The sequence below is a fragment of the Ovis canadensis genome, chromosome X (assembly GCF_042477335.2).
Source record: "Ovis canadensis isolate MfBH-ARS-UI-01 breed Bighorn chromosome X, ARS-UI_OviCan_v2, whole genome shotgun sequence".
NCBI lineage: Eukaryota > Metazoa > Chordata > Mammalia > Artiodactyla > Bovidae > Ovis > Ovis canadensis.
The window spans coordinates 19,927,860-19,934,821 of record NC_091727.1 but is presented as its reverse complement, the minus strand read 5'-3'; the positions used below and the strand labels follow the sequence as shown (position 1 = coordinate 19,934,821).

The following is a 6,962-nucleotide window of genomic DNA, read 5'->3' as shown; positions in this document are numbered from 1 at the left end:
CCAGATCACCTGACCTACCTCCTGAGAAATCTGTATGCAAGTCAGGAAGCAACAGTTAGAACTGGACATGGAACAGCAGACTGGTTCCAAAGGAAAGGAGTACATCAAGGCTGTATATAGTCACCCTGCTTATTTAACTTATATGCAAAGTACATCATGAGAAACGCTGGGCTGGATGAAGCACAAGCTGGAATCAAAATTGCTGGGAGAAATATCAATAACCTCAGACATGCAGATGACACCACCCTTATGGCAGAAAGCGAAGAAGAACTAAAGAGCCTCTTGATGAAAGTGAAAGAGGAGAGTGAAAAAGTTGGCTTAAAACTCAACATTTAGAAAACGAAGATCATGGCATCTTGTCCCATCACTTCATGGCAAATAGGTGGGGAAACAGTGAGAGACTTTATTTTCTTGGGCTCCAAAATCACTGCAGATGGTGACTTCAGCCATGAAATTAAAAGATGCTTACTCCTTGGAAGAAAAGTTATGGCCAACCTAGATACCATATTCAAAAGCAGACACATTACTTTGCCAACAAATGTCCATCTAGTCAAAGCTATGGTTTTTCCACTAGTCATGTATGGATGTGAGAGTTGAACTTATAAAGAAAGCTGAGCACTGAAGAATTGATGCTTTTGAACTGTGGTGTTGGAGAAGACTCTTGAGAGTCCCTTGGACTCCAAGGAGATCCAACTAGTCCATCCTAAAGGAAATCAGTCCTGAATATTCATTGGAAAGACTAATGCTGAAGCTGAAACTCCAATACTTCAGCCACCTGATGTGAAGAACTGACTCATTGGAAGAGACCCTGATGCTGAGAAAGTTAAAGGTACGAGAGAAGGGGACGACAGAGGATGAGATGGTTGGGTGGCATCACCGACTTAATGGATATGAGTTTGAGTAAACTCTGGGAGTTGGCGATGGACAGGGAGGGTTGGCGTGCTGCAGTCCATGGGGTCACAAAGAGTTGGATGCGACTGAGTGACTGAACTGAACTGAACTGATATCTAAAAGGATGAGTTTCTCCCTTCTCACCACTACTGTATTTTGTTCTTTTTCAAAAGTATTTAAGATTGTGGTATACTTTCATTGTTTCGTGCTAAATGTAGAATCAGTTGTTGTTGGGTTCCCCACCACCACTGGAAAAATACTCTAAGGTTTTTTGTTTTAATTACACTAAATACATAGCTTAACCTAGGGAAAATTTACATCTATGAAGTCTTCCTAAGTATAAATGTAGCAAGCTCGCTGGTGGCTCAGATGGTAAAGAATCTGCCTGCAATGTGGGACACCTGGGTTCAATCCCTGAGCCAGGAAAATCCCCTGGAAAAGGGAATGGCAACCCACTCCAGTATTGTTGCCTGAAGAATTCCATGGACAGAGGAACCTTGTGGGTTGCAGTCCACGGGGTCGCAGAGTCAGACATGACTGAGCAAATAACACTTCAACACTTTTTCCATATATTCAGATCCTTCAATAAAGTTAAAATTTTTCTCCATAGAATCCTTCCAAGAACTTTAAAGTTTTTATTGCTATTATGAATCTCTGTTTTCCTGTTGAGTTTTCTGTTGGTTACTCCCGGTAGTGAAGGACTCTACTCTTAGTGTCAATAAAAACTCTTATCAAGTATTAAAAAGCAAATAAATAACTAAAAACAGTAGGCAAAGGACAATGAACAGACAGCATTTTCAGGAGAAAGACAAATAACCAATTAACATATTGAAGTTCTTCAGCCCACAGGGCAAAGAAATACAAATTCAAACAACTCTGAGATAATCATTTTACACCTGCCAAAGTGGAAAGGTTGATTTTCAAATTCCGTGCTTACTCTATTTTGAAGATACTAACAGGCACTCTTATACTTTGCTAGTGAGAATGTGTTTGAGGAAAAAGAATGTAGCACAAGGTTTCAAAATTTTTTTTAATTGTATATTTGCAATCTTAGGGATTCTAACCAGAAGGAAAATTCAGATTATTGGGGGGGAAAATGCTCATCAAACAGCCATTTCTGATAACAAAAACTGAAAGAATCTAAATCTCTGATACCAGAGGGATAGATAAAGTATATTATGGCCACATGATAAAATGATGCTTCTCTTATCATAACCATGTTTGAAAAAATTTTAATGGCTGAGAAAAATGCTCTTGATGAAATGTTAAAAAGGAAGATACAAAACTGTAATCTCTGTTTCTGTTTGTAAATATATATATATATATATATATATATATATATATATATATATATATATATATATATATATGGGCTTCTCAGGTGGTGCTAGTGATAAAGAACCTGCCTGCCAATGCAGGAGACATAAGAGATGAGGGTTCGATTCTTGGGTCGGGAAGATCCCCTGAAGGATGACATGACAACCCACTCCAGTATTCTTGACTGGAGAATCCCATGGACAGAGGAGCCTGGCAGGCTATAGTCCATAGGGTCACAGAATCGGACATGACTGAAGTGACTTAGTATATATATATATCGCAAATCAGATTAGAGAAAATATATCAAAATATAACAGTGTTTATCTCCTAATAGTGGATTACCAGTGATTTTTATTTTTGTTGCAGGTGTGCATGTGTTATTTTTTAGATGCAGGACATGAAAATGTTAAGTAAATAATAAATTCTCAGAAATGCTACAAGAAACTAGAAGTGTGAAAGGACCCACCTTGAATTCTCAGTTCACTTTTTATTAATGTTTGGTTTATTATATGTAATAACAGATACTGCCTGTGGACAGATTGGTCTCTGCTTACAAGTGCAAAATGTTGGTTGTAACATTTGAGCTCCTAATGAGAAGGGGTCCACTTCATAGTCTTAAGATCCTTAATGAAAGCAAATGCAGCAATGAGATCTGAGAGCTAATAGGGACTTGTCCATGTATCTTAAAATGCATAGGATTTCTTTATACTGGGAACTCATCATAGTTCTAAAGGATCTTTATTGCCCACCTATCCACTCGATGAATATTTTCATGCATATTTGGTTCTAGACTTTAGTATAATGTCGGCATTCTAAGAAAGATGAGTTTGTTGTGATTTTAGCAAAAACAAATGCATTTTTCCCTAAGGTTTATGTTGTGACTTGGTCTGGTGTCCAAGCCCAGCATATCCGCAAATATAATCCCACCCACAGCCTTTCTGGGGAATGTAATTCACTCCTCGCCCTTGCAGCCGGGAAAGATTTCAGAGTATCCTTTTACACTTACGTGGAACTGCCTCCCAAGATATTTTTATCGTATCCTCAAAACCACTCATCTCCTTTTCATTTGCCTTTTATACTTACAATAACTTTGACTCTTTCCTCTTTCTGAAAACAAGGAAGTTCCCTTGATATTTGTGTATTTATTTTGCTAGGAAACAAATTGGAGTTAAGCCCACATTTCTATTCAGTGTCAATAGAGCTCATAAAGAGACCAGTTTCCCCCTCAGTTTAGGCCTCTTGGTCAAATTTACTCAGCTTCCCAGTCGGCAGTCCATCCCACTCACAAATGCTGGGCACCTTCAGAGAATAAATAACCTAAGCCGGGAGCTCGGTGACTAATCGTGTTTGCCCAACCCTCACCATTCCCTCATTAAACAGCTTTTAAAATTCAACTTCCTCTGTCTACCAGCGAGTAACGAAAATACAAGGACCCTCCGTCACCAGCTCCAGTCTAAAATGGCAGCTCCTCTTGGCTGGGTCCTCATGGGCGGCCGGGCACGTGGTTGATGTGCTGTGTGTCCTCGCTCAGCATTTGCCCAACTGGACAGACACCCTCCTGCCTGCCCCCATCAGGAGTGTCTCCATTCAAATACGAGCCCTCAGCCAGCAAGTCCAGAGCCAAGGGAAGGATTTTTATGCTCCCCAAAATGATGAGGCCACTTAGCTGAGTCACCTGGAGCCGGAAAGGAGAATGGTGGTTGCCAGGGGCCAGAGGCAAGGGCAGTTGGGAGTTAGGGTTTAAGCGGGGGACATAGTTTCAGTTTGAGAAAATGAAAAAGCTCCAGAGATGGATGGTGGTGATGGTTGCTCAGTGGTATGGATGTACTTCATACCACAGAGCTGTGCACTTAAAAATAATTAGAATGGTCAATGTATGTGATGTGTATCTTATATTTTTTTGATAAACCAAGTTGATAGAAGGTAAAAAAGAAAAGATAGAAGGAGAAGGAAAAAGCCCCCTTGTTTCTCTCATGTAATTCAAACCCTCTTATCTAGATGCTGCCTCTTAACATTCCAGATGGGTGAGCTCTTAGATTTTCAGAGTTCCACACCAGGTCAACTGGTGAAAGGGACTGTGAAGACGGGGAGAGAAGGGAGAGTTAAGAGGCACGTGCCCACCCAGGAGAGCCCGCAAGGAAACTGCACAGAAAGTGCCCTTGGCTCCACAGCGCCTGCAGATTCCCTTTCCCGCCACCGGCTTCCTAAGCCCTTATTAGGCAGAGGGCCTTGTCTCTATACTTTGTCTTTTTTGGAGGTGAACGCCTCCCTCACCAGCTCCAACCGAATTGATCCTATTTGCCCACCAGCTTTGCAGACTGCAGCCTTGGGTGAAGCACTGAGTTTCCCCCTTCCCACCCCACCTAGCCGGTTAGGATCACACCCTAGCTGTGCCCTCCCCAAATAGCAGGGGAGATGGATGGGACAGGTCAATAGCGTGGGCATTTGATGCTGCATTTTTCTGAGCCTTTGCCCCAATTCCTAAGTAAAATTCCTAAAGTAAAAATGGAATTTTTGCTGGAAGAGTTTTTAAGTCAAGCAAATCTGCCACATTCCTTAAACGACAGCTGCGGTAAGTACAGCTACTGTGTTGTTATGCAACATTCAGCCAATATTGGCACAACCGAGCACATGGATAAAACATGAAATGCTTTCCCTGTTTTCCATGTTTTGCCACAAAATTCTGTTGAGAAAAGTCTGCGACTCTTCACTGTCTGTCATTTCTGTGGGCTCATCCGGAAATTTTAAAAGTGCCCTTTCAGTTAAAACTCCTCCCCAGTGTAATGAAAGTCTTTGTTCTCACCTTAGGTAACACATTCTTACCTGAACTCATGTTTACCTGTGTATGCTTAAGCAGCAACAACTCCTATTTTTATTTTGCACTTTCAAGGGTTAATATATAGAATCCCACTTTCCCAGGTAACTGAGCTAGCAAAGACCCACTCATCTAGTAGAAAGCCAAAATTCCCCCATTCAGTTAACATTCTACAGCTTCCCTGCTCTTTGGAAACAGTATTGCTAACACTTCTCTGTATTTGCAATCTGTTTAGGTGTAACATTGTTGGAATTAACTGTAAGGTGTTACTTTAAGTGAACTAAAACAACAAATTTTGAACCTGAAATTATAATGTATGCCAGGTAAATCTAATAAGTCCAAAAAGGGAGAAAATGCTCAGGAAACTACTTGGAATATCACAAGAGTGTTTAGTCCCTCAGTCCTGTCTGACTTTTTGAGACCTCCATAGCCCACCAGGTTCCTCTGCCCATGAATAGTTCTAACTTAATTAGGCTTCCCTCACAAATTGGAAAAATGTGTTTATTTGTTCCTAAGAAGTCAATTTTTTTTTAATATTTTGAATGCTTCTTTCCTTCTGGGAGAAAACTTTAATCATTCTTTTATTTATAGGATTATACAAATGAAAGAAAAAACTGGTAAAGAAAGTTGAAAAGATTTTTCAGATTAAAAACAAAATATCTACAATGCCAAGCCAAAATATTTTCCAAAGCCAGGTTCTGAAAAGTGAACTATATCTTTCAGGATCCCCAAGGATCATTCCAGATTGAATTTCATAAAAATAAGTACAATTTTGGCAAAAAAATGTTTATTCAACAATAGGATTGCCAAAACCCTAACCAGTACCCATTCACTATAACAAAATTTCAACACAGTAGTGAAGTGAAGTGAAGTGAAGTGAAGTGAAGTCGCTCAGTCATGTCCGACTCTTTGCGACCCCATGGACTGTAGCCCACCAGGCTCCTCCATCCATGGGATTCTCCAGGCAAGAATCCTGGAGTGGGTTGCCATTTCCTTCTACAGGGGATCTTTCTGACCCAGGGATTGAACCCAGGTCTTCCGCATTGCAGGCAGACGCTTTAACCTCTGAGCAAAATTTCAGCACAGTAGTATTAAATGTTTAAATGGTCCTTACAAATTCCAATGGAGTGTGTGATAAATACAAAACAATATAGGAGTAGCTTGCCTTATATAATACACTAGATGATGGCACCCCACTCCATTCTTCTTGCCTGGAAAATCCCATGGGTGGAGGAGCCTGGAAGGCTGCAGTCCATGGGGTCGCTAAGAGTTGGACACAACTGAGCAACTTCACTTTCACTTTTCACTTCTTGCATTGGAGAAGGAAATGGCAACCCACTCCATTGTTCTTGCCTGGACAATCTCAGGGACGGGGGAGCCTGGTGGGCTGCCGTCTATGGGGGTCGCACAGAGTCGGACATGACCAAAGCGACTTAGCAGCAGCAGCAGCAGCAGCAGATGTGTTCCTGCAATGAAAACAGTAACTTAAGTTTTGTTAGATTAACTCATATTTTTAAGACTTAACAATTCTCCATCAAAAGAACTCTGACAAAGCTCTTATTAAAAAAATCATTTTTCAAAGAAAATCATCAGCTCTTAATTTGTGTGCTTTTTTAACATGTCATTTCAGATATTAGGTTTTTGTAAAGGGGAGCTTTCCCCACAATACAACCCTAAACCTTTAGGATAGACACCTACCCCCAAACAAAGAGTTACCATTCCTCTTGAACCCCTGACTATTAAAAATGTAGGACAGCCATATCTTGGAGAATCATATTTACACAGGCAACTTTATGTGGTCCAGTAGTTTTCAAAGATGGACTGAAGCAAAAGATTGAAAAAGACCTAAATGGCTGTGTGTAGCGGTGCCCTGATAGCTCAGCTGGTAAAGAATCCACCTGCAATGCAGGAGACCCTTGTTTGATTACTGGATGGGGAA

The 6,962-nt window shown here is 40.7% G+C and overlaps 1 long non-coding RNA gene across 1 annotated transcript in view; it reads right to left on the bottom strand.

Annotated features, from left to right (window-relative positions):
- Positions 1–6,376: 6,376 nt before the first annotated feature.
- Positions 6,377–6,962, bottom strand: part of LOC138930937 (uncharacterized) — a 41,531-nt gene continuing 40,945 nt past the window's right edge. Inside the window, exon 3 of the long non-coding RNA XR_011446294.1 lies at positions 6,377–6,489. This is a non-coding gene — a long non-coding RNA (uncharacterized lncRNA). The remainder of the gene's footprint in view (positions 6,490–6,962) is intronic.